The 14,757-nt window shown below is 40.8% G+C and overlaps 1 protein-coding gene across 2 annotated transcripts in view; it reads right to left on the reverse strand.

Annotated features, from left to right (window-relative positions):
- Positions 1-14,757, reverse strand: part of NCALD (neurocalcin delta) — a 481,050-nt gene that overhangs the window by 356,886 nt on the left and 109,407 nt on the right. The gene's annotated exons all lie outside the window — the stretch shown is intronic.

Below are 14,757 nucleotides of genomic sequence, written 5' to 3' on the forward strand. Positions count from 1 at the left end.
GCATATTGCCGGTGATAAAATGGACATGGGGCTGCGTGAGGGCTGGTGTGAGGTCACGTGAGGGCCTTCTAGTAGGGTCTCCTAGATGCTTGGTGAAAGCTAGAGGTGACTCTAGATTCCTTGGGGTGAAGAGGGAGTAAATAAAGGACCAAAGAAGAGACAGCGCATTGTCTGCATAAAGAGAACTACGCTGGGGAAAGGGCCCCAGTGATTAGAGCCGCAAGCAGGGGTGGGGGTGGGAGTGTGGGGTTGGGGAAGCAGGTAGTCTCTGAAAAGTCTATAAAAACAACCAGGAGGAAAAATGCTAGCCTTAAATACCTGCCAGGTCCAGAGACTATAAAGCTGTGTGACAGCAATGACGTCAACTCAAAACTTTCTGGCTCCACTTATCTTTCCATTCTGACAAAGAGGATTTGACCAGCCACTGGGATGGGAGGAAAAAGGGAACCCACAGGAAGGAACCAGGCACACCCCTTCTCTGTGTGTGCTAGGAGAGGACCCACCGCAGCAAAATGCCCTGCCAGTGAAAAGATCCCCTGAGACTTATCTTAGATTTACTGTCATCAAGGTATTAAAAGCGAAGTATAAACTCACCTCGCACACAAGGAAGTCATTTTGGTCACACCTGCTCATTCTTGTTTAAACTTTTCATCACATAATTATGGGCATCGAACTGGATTCTTCAATCAGCACATGGCCCATGTGAGTCCCTCACTCATTTCCACTTGAGGATATTTTGCTGAAGTTTAAGCTTTGGAAAATCTTCTTTAATGAGAAAGAATTTAGAGGGTTTGGTGGGCTTGTTTGGTTGGTGGGTTTAGTTTTGTTTTTTGATGTTCTTCCTGCTGCTTTCTATATTTCTAACTGTTCCCATAGAGTTGATAGTTATCTTGTCCTTAATCTAGCAGCAAGTATCTGTACTGTTGATTCAACATTACTAGGTTGTCATAGATTGAAAATCTGGGTGTGAGCAAATTGCTGTGAAAATAATTAAAGTCTGAAGATTGGAGGCTTAGACAAGGAAAAGTCAAAGAAATGGGGACAATTAAGTGACCTGAACTTGGAATTAAAATGTAAAAGGCAAAATCTCAGGAGGTTAGCAAGCAGCTGTTCTCCATTTCTATCACGGATAGAATTTTTTTTAATAAAAAAAATGCAGCTACCTATGTTGTACTAAATTGGGTTGGAGGTAGAAGGAGGGGTTGGAAGGGGAATGTTTTGTAGCTGCTCATTTTCTTTGCTTCTTTGTCCCTTCCTGAAAGGCCAAGCCAGAAAGATGACACCCGGCTGCTACTCCTAAACTCTAGGACTTCGGTTGCATCACTGCTGGGAGGAAAACTGATCCTATCATTGGCACAAGGAGTCCAATCTGCCTCAAATGACTGATAGTAAAATGCTAATCAGAATCTCTGAGTTAACTCTCAGAAGCATGTTAGAATCTCAATATATTTTCAGTTACTTGCCATCCGTTATGGCCTTCATTTTAAGCAGAATATGTTAAAACAACATATGGAAAATTGCTATGTGAGTTAAAGTAGTTCACTTTTTTAAGAAATTTAAGTCTAATTAAGCCTGATAAAATACTAGAAGAGAGAGAGGAGAGGAATTTGGGAAGATAGCTGGAGAGTCTAGAGTTTTTATTTACAACTTTAAATAATGAATAAAGTGATCCCCCAAAAAAGGAGTTAATCCTTGCTAGGGAATTTGAGGATTCAGAGAAGTGGGTTCAGGAAGAGAAGAGCATTTGGGAAACTGCTCTCCTGGGCTGAGGATAAAGCTTAGCATAACTTCTACAGGCATGGGAAGGAAAGGACCACACCTCATCCCACAGATGGAGTTGGCAGGGAGAAGAGGGATGGTTGACATATTGAACACATGTTTCTATAAGGTAGAAAGAATTTTCATGACCAATCAGAAGGGACTCCGAAAGGCATCCAAAGAGTTGTATGGGGGAAATTTAAGAAGGATTCCTTTAACATTTGGAGAGGATCTTACTACCAAGTGCATAGCCTTGGAGCAAGTCTATATGAGTTGGATTGTAGCAATGTCAGTTAGTAGCTGCGTGAGTCTAGGCAAGTTACTGGTCTTCTCAAGCCTTCAATTTTGATACTAGTAAAACAGGGATGCTAACAGAATCTACCAGGTAAGGTGCTGTGAGATGTCAGTGTATTCGTTCATGAGAAGTGCTTAGAACAAGGCCTTGCTCAGAGGGGGTGCACTGAAGTACACAGGTTTCAGGAGACAACAGCTCTACCAAAAACCAGATGAAGAAAACAGAGGAGAAAACCAAGGCTCACAAAGGTTAGCAACTGTTTAAATCAAACTTAAGTCTTTATTTCTAAACTCAGGGCTTCCCACCATAATGCACTGCTGCCATGAAACCAAGGTTGTGGCTGTCATTGAGTCGCTCAGTCGTGTCCGACTCTTTGCGACCCCATGGTCTGTAGCACATGAAGCTTCCCTGTCCTTCACTATCTCCCGGAGTCTACCCAAACTCATGTCGATTGAGTCAGTGATGCCATCCAACCATCTCATCCTCTGTTGCCCCTTTTTCCTCCTGCCCTCAATGCTTCCCAGCATCAGGGTCTTTTCCAGTGAGTTGGGTCTTCGCATCAGGCAGCCAAAGTATTGGAGCTTCAGCTTCAGCATCTGTCCTTCCAATGAATATTCAGGATTGATTTCCCATAGGATTGACTGGTTTGATCTCCTTGCTCTCCAAAGGACTCTCAAGAGTCTTCTCCAGCACCACAGTTTGAAAGCATCAGTTCTTTGGTGCTCTGCCTTCTTTATTATCCAGCGCCATAACTGAAAGGGAACAAGTCTAGCTTCACCTCCTTTTGCTTCTGTGGGCTACACTCTGAGGGAAGATCATTGAGTAATGACCAAAATGATGAGAACTGCCTCATTCAAAGGCATCTTAAAAGAAAACACAGTGATTCTAGTCCACTGACCCTGGAGACAGAGGGTCTTGGCTCAAATCTCAGCTCAATTTCTACAGCAGCCCTGTGACCCTGAAAAGGCACTTTAACCTCACTGAAATATAGCCTAGGTGTATCATGTGCCCATCTGAGTGAGTGTATGTGAGAATAACATTAAAAACTCTTCAATTTTATTCTTTGTTATATAACTGAGTTATATGTAATGCTTTACAAATAAAATGTGATTTGTGTAGAAAAATAAAAGCACTGATACATGGTAAACCTTCAGATTTTACCTGTTCTTGTCATCATCGTCAACAACAGGGTTCAGCTATCCAACTGATACTTGAATTTCCTCTACATCACTGACTTTTCAATTTCCTCTCATCAAAACTCATGGAGGGAGAAAAAAATACTAGCCACATGTGGTACTGAGCCCCTGAAATGTGGCTAATGCAACTGAAGAATTGAATGTTGACTTTTAGTTTAATTAACTTAAAGTAGCTACTCTATTTGTGTATATCTAGAACTTATCATGGTACATCTTAATGACTTTAATGTAAAGAAAATGATAATAAAAGGTGCCGTTACTTGAACATTTATCGGGGGTCAGGCATTAGTCTAAACCCTTTCTATAGGCATTATGTGATTTACTTCTCAGACAATTCAACCTGGGAAGTACCATTATTATTTCCTGTTTTCGATTGAAGAAACTGAGATCATAGCTAGTACGTCATGAGGTTGTGGTTCAAACCCAGGTCTGCCCCCAGAGCACAGAGCTGAGCTGTATTCCTTCCCACAACAATATCCACTGGCAATGTGTGCGTGTGTCTGTTTTTAATTTCAGTGTGTAGGAAAAAGAGCTGTATGAAAGACTTGAGAATAAATGACTTTTTCTCTATCCTTCAAAAATTTTCCTCTACTTAGTGCCCCAGACTGGCCTCTAAAAAAAGGAAAATTCTGAGTGAGGACTCTTCCAGTTCTAAAAACAAACGTCTCTGTGGCCCATCTGAAGCTATGATACTATTTTTACACTTTAGGTTTTTTCCTTGCCTGCTTCTGAGAGGATTTGAGGGGAATTATAGATTAAAACATTTGAAGATCATAAAAATCAGAGGTCATTTGGAAAAAAATTAATGGGTTAAAGATATTAAGCACCTGATTTCTGAGAGAGAGGACTGACAAAAGATTTCCAGCTAAGGCAATTAATTTATATTATTATTAACAACTACTTAATAAAAAATGTGGAGGCATTAGGTTATGCACAGGACCTGTTGTTCTTTGTTGTTTTCCAGACAATGAAATCAATCACATTGGTGTATGGTTTTCATTAAAGACACAGGTTGCTCATGTAATTTTCATCTCTCTTTCACAAACAAAAAAATAGATAATACTGCAGGAAAATATAACTCAGGAAAGGCAGTTCTCTGAGAAGAGAAGCCACATAGCTCAGGAGCTCATGGTTTGAGAGTGTGTGAGTGTCCCTCTGCCCATGCAGCACTAATTCAGACATGGCCTGCCTGCCGGGTCCTCTCTGAATGGCCTCTTCTGTCCACTGTTGCTGATACCCACTCAAAACTGGACTAAGGGTTAATAGGCCCCTCCATTACCATAAAGGATGAGAAATGTGGCCACTTAGCTCTACCAGTATGTTCTTTCATGTCAATGTGGGAGATCTTTATCAATGAAGAACTGCCTGTTGTCACTTGCAGTTGAAGTAAATTTGTGCGTGTGTGTGTGTGTGTAAAGGTTTAAGTGTATTGAATTTGTGGTTTTGTCTCATTATTTGAAGAAGAAAAATAATCATAATAATCACACACAAACACTAATTTGAAACAATAACATCGATGGGGATTTTCTAAAGAGTGATGATATGTCTTTATCAGATCAAACAGTTAAAGAAGTTGGTTGTCTCTTATCCCTCAGTTCACAGCTGCCTCTAACCCACTTTTTCCTTCCTATTTTCCTTGAGCTGGTCATAGAGAATTAAGTTAAAGAGGATAAAGAAATGCAAAGCCTAAAAAAAATAAAGAAGGAAAGAAATGCAAAACCTTTGACAGCCTCACTGTACTCTCAATTCCATAGAGAAGTAAAAGGAAAACCTCATCTATAATTTTTGTTGTGAGGTGCTTTATATGTCTAAATTTAATCCTCATGAGTCTCTCAATGGTAGGTATGATCCTTGTTGCCATATTAGATATGAAAACCACAGGTAAATCACCCAAGATTTCACAGCCTATATGTGTCGCAGCTAGAATCAAAACCAAGATAGTCCATCCCAAATATGATCAAAGTCTTTAAACTGTTAGTCCTTGACAGAAGGGACCCTGATTATACTGAACATCTGTGTACTGGGCCCAGCACATAGTACCATTCAACCAATACTGGCAGACTAACCAGCTGAGTGTTCTTTACCCCTGCTTCTTTTTGGTTATACCACAGTTGCCCTCTAAATCGGTAACTTGAAAGGAACAGAAATTCCAAAAAATCTTCCAATTATTCCTAAACTATCACTTCGTCCTTTCAAGAGTCTTCTTTATTCTAAGGAAGGATAAAGGGATCCATCAATCTATTCATTCTTCTATACTATTTTTATCCAGTCAACAAATATTTCAGTATAATGTAAGCAACCGTGGGAATATACATCCTAAGAATTATGTCTCTAGGTTATATAAAAGTGGCCCAATTGCTGTTCTTCCATAAACAGGACTGAGGAGTTTCGAAAAATTAATGAATGTTAACAAGAATGGAAATAGATTAAGACCTAGATGTTGCAATCATACACTACCTATTCGTTTTTAATTAATAGACTTTTTCAGAGCAGCTTTAGGTTTACTGAAAAATTGTACAAAATTCCCATATACATCTCTCCTGCTCCACTCCACACAATAAATTTCCCCTATTATTAAATCCAATGTTAATGTTATACATTTGTTACAACTAATGAGTCAATACTGATAAATTATTTTTAACTAAAGCTCACGGTTTACATTAGGGTTCACTGTCTGTTACACGTCCTATGGATTTTGACAAATGTATAATGATATATATCCAGCACCACAGTATCAAACAGAACAGTTTCACTGCCCAGAAAATCCTCTGTGCTCCACCTATTCACCCTCTATCCTATCTGTCTATCCTATCCTATCTATTCACCCTCTATCCTAAGCCCTGAAAATCTCTGACCATTTTACTGTCTCCATAGCTGGGAGACAGTTTTCCAGAACATCAATATAGTTGGTATCATCCAGTAGATAGCTCTTCCAGATTGGCTTCTCCCATTTAGGAATACACATTTATTGTTGAATACTATTCTATTGTATGAACGTACCAGTTTATCCATTCACCTACTGAAAAACATCTTGGCTACTTTCAAGTTTGGACAACCATAAAATAAAGCTGCTATAAACATTTGGAGGGACATATGTTTCTAATTTATTTGGATAAATAACAAGGAACATGATTGTTGGATTATATGGTAAAAATATGTTAAACCTGCCAAACTGTTTTCCCAAATATCTGTACCATTTTGCATTCCCAACAGCAATGAACAGGAAGTCCTATTGGCTCACCTTCTTACCAACATTTGATATTGTTAGGGTTTTGGATTTTAGGTGTGTAGTGGTATCTCTAGTGGAGAAGGAAATGGCAACCCACTCCAGTGTTCTTGCCTGGAGAATCCCAGGGACGGCGGAGCCTGGTGGGCTGCCATCTATGGAGTCACACAGAGTCGGACATGACTGAAGTGACTTAGCAGCAGTAGCAGTGGTATCTCATTGTGTTTTCGCTTGCAATCTCTCAGGGCATATGACGTTGAACATACTTTCCAAAGCTTACTGTCATCTGTATCTCTTTTTGGTTGAGGTGTCTGTTAGCTCTTCTGTCCATTTTTTACTTCTTTGTTTTCTTATTGCTGAGTTTTAAGAACTCACAATAATTTTTCACTGTTATAAAAACATAAAGCCTTGCTCTCTGCTCTATAATTTTCTTCTTGATTTTGTCAACTAGCTCCTGGAACTCAACTGCTGCTTTTCCAATGTCACCAAGTTCTATGTCAACATCAGAATTAAAACTCTTATTCAATGCCTTGTACTCCACAGGGCTACAGGGATAGGACAACTGGAAGGAATAAGGGAATCATCTCAACAATGCCTTGAACAGTCTCAGCCCATGACCAAGCCGTCAGGACAAAGAAGTCAAAAACTACAATGCACCGCACAGAATCCAAACTGCAGTGCATCAGGTTAACATAATGCCCCATCATTTCAGTATTTTTAAAACATGAGACATCCTGAAGGTATTATTACTCTAGTGAGTTCATTCCAAACAATAACGAGGAGCTATGTCAAAAAAGAAATTTCAACAAAAAATTAAAAATAAAGATGGTCTTCCAAATGGTAGAACAAACTTTCTAACTTGCCACAGAGAATTAATATCTACCAGAATTTTTCTGTCTAGAAAGTAACCGAATTTAATGTTCTTTGGATTTTTATCAGCAGCAAGGTAAACAGGAAGAATCACTCAGAGGCACTTTTATGAAGTTCTACAGAGAAATAAGTCTCAAGCATTTCATGGTTGGCAGCTTAAGATAATTTTTCATATTTTTAAGGGAAAAATTTCTTAGTTCTTTTGACATGTTGATAACATGTACCACAGATCTCAGTAATTACAGCAGATAAACCCTGATGAAGCAGTTGAGAAGATTATAGCCTAAGAATATCAGGACAGAAAAGGAAAAACACTCCCACTGGGTCGTGTCCTTTTATCTAATGCATTTGGACCTAAAAAAATTACAGATTACAGACCTCTATTCACAGCCTCTCTCTTGATTTCCTAAGGATCGGGCCCACCTGCCAGGACAACCTTCTGATTTCAGCCCTGAAGGCATTTACCTTTCTCTCATCCAGCACTCTGGGAAAAGGCAATGGCACCCAACTCCAGTACTCTTACCTGGAGGATCCCATGGACAGAGGAGCCTGGTGGGCTGCAGTCCATGGGGTCGCTAAGAGTCGGAGACGACTGAGCGACTTCACTTTCACTTTTCACTTTCATGCATTGGAGAAGGAAATGGCAACCCACTTCAGTGTTCTTGGCTGGAGAATCCCAGGGACGGCGGAGCCTGGTGGGCAGCCATCTATGGGGTCACACAGAGTCGGACACGACTGAAGTGACTTAGCAGCAGCAGCAGCAGCCAGCACTCTACTGTCTCTAAACGTTCTCACTTGGCACTACCTCAGAAGGTAAGGACAGCTTAAAGTAGTTAAATCCACATATAATTCAGGAAGCTTATTTTACCTAAAAGCTTCTGCCTTTGGCCTCACTTGCTAACAAGTTCCAAAATGAACAAAGCTGAATCTGACCTCTCTTTTTTACCACATTTGGACCTGGACAGGTGCCAGCAAACTTTTCTAATAAAGGGCTAGGTAGTTAATCTTTTAGGTTTCATGCACCATACAGTTCCTGTTGCTATTACTCAGTTCTATAGCAGCACCACAAAAGCAGCCATGGACAAGCTGAAAAGGAATCCATGTGGCTGCGGATTTTATTTCAATAAAACTCTATCCATGGACACTGAAATTCTAATTGAATATAATTTCCACATGTCATGAAATATTACGTTTCTTTTGATTTCTAAATGTAAAAACCATTCTCAGCTCAAAGTTTACACAAAAACAAGCATCAGGCCAGATTTAGCTCACAAGTCATAATTTGCCTTAAAAGAAATCTCAAAAAACGTGATAGTCACAAACAAACAGGAGCCAGGCCCTTATATTAGAACAACCTGAGGAATCCTACGAGGAGACAAGCTTCCAAATGACAATATAAAGAACAATATGCCTCAGAAATTTGGGGTATGTATATTTAAAAAGTCATCATATATGCTATAATCTCACTTCGTATGTGCTAACAAAATTCAAATCCAATGAAGAAATCTTGATTTCTCTAAAATCTAATTTACAACATCCTCCTTATTTAAAAGTTGGTAAAATATTAAGTATTTAAATACTAATAAGAAACATTAATTTTTTAAATACTGATTTTAAATATTAAACATTTAAAACTGGGATATTTTAACATATTATCTCTACCCTTAACTGGCTATTTAAAGCAGCATATTAAAAGATAAATATGAAGAGAGTGCTAATAAGTATTGCTACGTGACCTCTTACTCTCCACCAGGCTCTAGATTAACTATTTTCCATATGGAATTCATTTAATCTTCACAGAAACTCTACAGGTTGATCACTATTATCCCCATTTTATAGTGGGGGAAACTGAAGCACAAAATTAATAAACAATGGAGCCAAGATCCAAACCAAGGCAGACTAACTCTGAAGTTGGCATCATTAAACACCTGGAAATACTAACACATGTCAGGATGGTTAGATGTTTTTTCTCTTTGATTCAGTAATATCTTAGGGTTTAAATGGCCTCTTATTCTTTTAGGCATTTATATTTTACTTTCACCAATACATAAATACCTATTTTTAAAGGCCCCTCAATTATAAAGCTGTGGATTCACCAATTATGAAAAAATATAGATAAGGACTCCACCCAAGCATTCACAGAAGTTTAACTATCTATTCATATAAAATCTGTATTCTTTCAAGTTCTATCAGTTCAGTTCAGTTCAGCTGAGTCGCTCAGTCGTGTCCGACTCTCCGCGACCCCATGAATCACAGCACCCAAGTCCTCCCTGTCCATCACCAACTCACGGAGTTCACTCAAACTCATGTCCACAGAGTCGGTGATGCCATCCAGCCATCTCATTCTCCGTCGTCCCCTTCTCCTCCCGCCCCCAACCCTTCCCAGCATCACAGTCTTTTCCAGTGAGTCAACTCGTCGCATGAGGTGGCCAAAGTATTGGAGTTTCAGCTTTAGCATCAGTCCTTCCAATGAATACCCAGGATCGATCTCCCTTAGAATGGACTGGTTGGATCTCCTTGCAGTACAAGGGACTCTCAAGAGTCTTCTCCAACACCACAGTTCAAAAGCATCAATTCTTCGGCGATCAGCTTTCTTCACAGTCCAACTCTCACATCCATACATGACCACGGGAAAAACCATAGCCTTGACTAGACGGACCTTGGTTGGCAAAGTAATGTCTCTACTTTTTAATATACTATCAAGGTTGATCATAACTTTCCTTCCAAGGAGTAAGCGTCTTTTAATTTCATGGCTGCAGTCAGCATCTGCAGTGATTTTGGAGCCCAAAAAAACAAAGTCTGACACTCTTTCCACTGTTTTCCATCTATTTCCCATGAAGTGATGGGACCAGATGCCATGATCTTCGTTTTCTGAATGTTGAGCTTCAAGCCAACCTTTTCACTCTCCTCTTTCACTTTCATCAAGAGGTTTTTGAGTTCCTCTTCACTTTCTGCCATAAGGGTAGTGTCATCTGCATATCTGAGATTATTGATATTTCTCCCAGCAATCTTGATTCCAGCTGGTACTTCTTCCAGCCCAGCGTTCCTCATGATGTACTCTGCATATAAGTTAAATAAGCAGGGTGACAATATACAACCTTGACGTACTCCTTTTCCTATTTGGAACCAGTCTGTTGTTCCATGTACAGTTCTGACTGTTGCTTCCTGACCTGCATACAGGTTTCTCAAGAGGCAGGTCAGGTGGTCTGGTATTCCCATCTCTTTCAGAATTTTCCACAGTTTACTGTGATCCACACAAAGGCTTTGGCATAGTCAATGAAGCAGAAATAGATGTTTTTCTGGAACTCTCTTGCTTTCTCCATGATCCAGCGGATGTTGGCAATTTGATCTCTGGTGCCTCTGCCTTTTCTAAAACCTGCTTGAACATCTGGGAGTTCACGGTTCACATATTGCTGAAGCCTGGCTTGGAGAACTTTGAACGGCGGCGCAGACGCGAGAGACGCGGCGCAGACGCGGGAGACGCCGGCCCCAGCGCAACCGACCAGGCAAAGAGGCGCGGCCGAGAGGAGCTGCCCCACGTCCAACAGGCGGTGGCAGCGCGGGCGCAGGAGGGCCGAGAGGAGCTACTCCACGTTCAAGGTCAGGAGGGGCGGCCTTGAGGAGATACCCCTCAAGTTCTATCAGTATGCAATTATTACACAAATTAAGATTCTTTAACATCTTGCTTTCAAAGATATTAGAACACGGTAGCTATCATTTTCTCACACATCCTATGGCATCTCCTATGGATAATGAACTAATACATCTTTCTTTCAGTCATTCCTTCAAACATTCGTTCAGAAACACTTCCACTGAACATGCTTACTACGTGCAAGGCATTGTCCCAGGAACAGAAATGTTTAAAAACATCTGGTAATGGCTAATTTTATGTTTCAATGTGGTTAGGGCACAACACTCAAATATTTGGTCAAACATCAGTCTAGAGGTCACTGTGAAGGCATTTTTAGATGAGATTACGAAGATAATCACGATGGCGTTATCACTCACCTGGAACCAGACATCTTGGAACGTGAAGTCAAGTGGGCCTTAGCATCACGACGAACAAAGCTAGCAGAGGTGATGGAATTCCAATTGAGCTATTTCAAATCCTGAAAGATGATGCTGTGAAACTACTGCACTCAATATGCCAGCAAATTTGGAAAACTCAGCAATGGCCACAGGACTGGAAAAGGTCAGTCTTCATTCCAATCCCAAAGAAAGGCAATGCCAAAGAATGCTCAAACTACCGCACAATTGCACTCATCTCACACGCTAGTAAAGTCATGCTCAAAATTCTCCAGGCTAGGCTTCAGCAATATGTGAATCGTGAACTTCCAGATGTTCAAGCAGGTTTTAAAAAAGGCAGAGGAACCAGAGATCAAATTGCCAACATCCGCTGGATCATGGAGAAAGCAGGAGAGTTCCAGAAAAACATTTATTTCTGTTTCATTGACTATGCCAAAGCCTTTACTGTGTGGATCACAATAAACTGTGGAAAATTCTGAAAGAGATGGGAATACCAGACCACCTGACCTGCCTCTTGAGAAACCTGTATGCAGGTCAGGAAGCAACAGTCAGAACTGTACATGGAACAACAGACTGGTTCCAAATAGGAAAAGGAGTACGTCAAGGTTGTATATTGTCACCCTGCTTATTTAACTTATATGCAGAGTACATCATGAGGAACGCTGGGCTGGAAGAAGCACAAGCTGGAATCAAGATTGCCAGGAGAAATATCAATAACCTCAGTTATGCAGGTGACACCACCCTTATGACAGAAAGTGAAGAGGAACTCAAAGGCCTCTTGATGAAAGTGAAAGAGGAGAGTGAAAAGGTTGGCTTGAAGCTCAACATTCAGAAAACGAAGATCATGGCATCTGGTCCCATCACTTCATGGGAAATAGATGGAAAACAGTGGAAAGAGTGTCAGACTTTGTTTTTTTGGGCTCCAAAATCACTGCAGATGCTGTTTGCAGCCATGAAATTAAAAGACGCTTACTCCTTGGAAGGAAAGTTATGACCAACCTAGATAGCATATTAAAAAGCAGAGACATTACTTTGCCAACCAAGGTCTGTCTAGTCAAGGCTATGGTTTTTCCCGTGGTCATGTATGGATGTGAGAGTTGGACTGTGAAGAAAGCTGATCGCCAAAGAATTGATGCTTTTGACCTGTGGTGCTGGAGAAGACTCTTGAGAGTCCCTTGGACTACAAGGAGATCCAACCAGTCCATTCTAAAGGAGATCAATCCTGGGTGTTCATTGGAAGGACTGATGCTAAAGCTGAAACTCCAATACTTTGGCCACCTCATGCAAAGAGTTGACTCACTGGAAAAGAGTCTGATGCTGGGAGGGATTGGGGGTAGGAGGAGACGGGGACAACAGAGAATGAGATGGCTGGATGGCATCACCAACTCGATGGACATGAGTTTGAGTGAACTCCGGGAGTTGGTGATGGACAGGGAGGCCTGGCGTGCTGTGGTTCATGGGGTCGCAAAGAGTTGGACACGACTGAGCGACTGAACTGAACTGAACTGAACATTTCAATCAGTCGACTTTAGGTAAAGCAGATTACCCTCCTTTGAGGGTGTGTCTCATCTAATCAGTTGAAGGCCTTAAGAGAAACAATTGAGATCCTCCCAGAAAGTGGAAGCATTCTGCTTCCAGACTGCCTTTGGACTCCAACTGCAATACCAACATTGCTATGGGTCTCTAGTCTGCTAACCAGCCATGCAAATTTCCAGACCTGCCCACTCCACAAATTGAGCTGGTTCCATAGAATAAATCAAGCTCAACAGATAGATAGATAGATGCTAGACAGATATGCAGATGACACCATCCTTATGGCAGAAAGTGAAGAAGAACTAAATAGCCTCTTGATGAAAGTGAAAGAGGAGGGTGAAAAAGTTGGCTTAAAGCTCAACATTCAGAAAACTAAGATCATGGCCTCCGGTCCCATCACTTCACAGCAAATAGATGGGGAAACAGGGGAAACAGTGTCAGACTTTATTTTTCTGGGCTCCAAAATCACTGCAGATGGTGACTTCAGCCATGAAATTAAAAGACAGTTGCTCCTTGGAAGGAAAGTTATGACCAACCTAGATAGCATATTAAAAAGCAGAGACATTACTTTGTCAACAAAGGTCCATCTAGTCAAGGCTATGGTTTTTCCAGTAGTCATGTATGGATGTGAGAGTTGGACTATAAAGAAAGCTGAGCACTGAAAAATTGATGTTTTTGAACTGTGGAGTTGGAGAAGACTCGTGAGAGTCCCTTGGACTGCAAGGAAGTCCAACCAGTCCATTCTAAAGGAGATCAGTCCTGGGTGTTCATTGGAAGGACTGATGTTAAAGCTGAAACTCCAATACTTTGGCCATCTGATATGAAGACCTGACTCATTGGAAAAGACCCTGATGCTGGGAAAGATTGAGGGCAGGAGGAGAAGGGGACGACAGAGGATGAGATGGTTGGATAGAATCACCAACTCGATGGACATGAGTTTGAGTGAACTCCAGGAGTTGGTAATGGACAGGGAGGCCTGGTGTGCTGCAGTCCATGGGGTCGCAAAGAGTCGGACACAACTGAGCGACTGAACTGAACTGAAGACGTGGCTGGATTGATTCTCTTTTCAGCAAATTAACAAAGAGCAGGAAATGATTAGTCATCTGTCAGTCAGCTGGTGTGAACTACACCACCTTACTCTTAAACACACAACACACCATTGTCTGAAATTTCGCAATGAACAGCTGATAAAACAAAAGTAAACCTAAATCTAATTGTTCTCACCTTTCTGCTGCTCTTTTTTAATTTCTGGATAGATCTTGGTAAACCAAACTCTTCTTAGAACCTCATTTTCCCCACCTCCTGTTGTTGCAGAATAAAACAGAGCCCCTGAGCACATGGAGGCACAAGACAAACACTTAGATATGAGTTTCATTATATCCTTAGTTATCTTTTAGATACAGATTTGTATGAAGAACATATATTTGGGGGAGTAACTCAGTACATTTCCAGGAGCTCAGTATGCCAGATACATTTTTAAAGCCTTAACATTTTGTATACCTTTTAAGCACTTATACTTCGCAGAAATTATCGAAAAGGAAAAATAACATCATAAGATCTATGAAAAGATGTAACTATATAACATCATAAGATCTATGAAAAGATGTAACTATGCTGTTCATTTTCTGAAATTTTTACAAAGAATTTGTCACTCCCCTAGTAAGAACAGTGGGGTTTATGCTTGTTTTTTGTTTTAAGAGGATGAGCTTTGGGATGAAAGAGCCCTGAGTCAGAAATCGGAAACTGCCCCCTTAATAGCTACATGACCTTCAGGAAGTCCCCTAGCCTCTTGAGTGCCAGCCTGGAGATCTGTGAAAACAGGGATAATGTACACCTCCCTCAAAGAGGATTTT

Source organism: Moschus berezovskii, chromosome 16 (assembly GCF_049115385.1).
Source record: "Moschus berezovskii isolate FMDL1 chromosome 16, NW_MosBer_1.0, whole genome shotgun sequence".
Taxonomy (NCBI): domain Eukaryota; kingdom Metazoa; phylum Chordata; class Mammalia; order Artiodactyla; family Moschidae; genus Moschus; species Moschus berezovskii.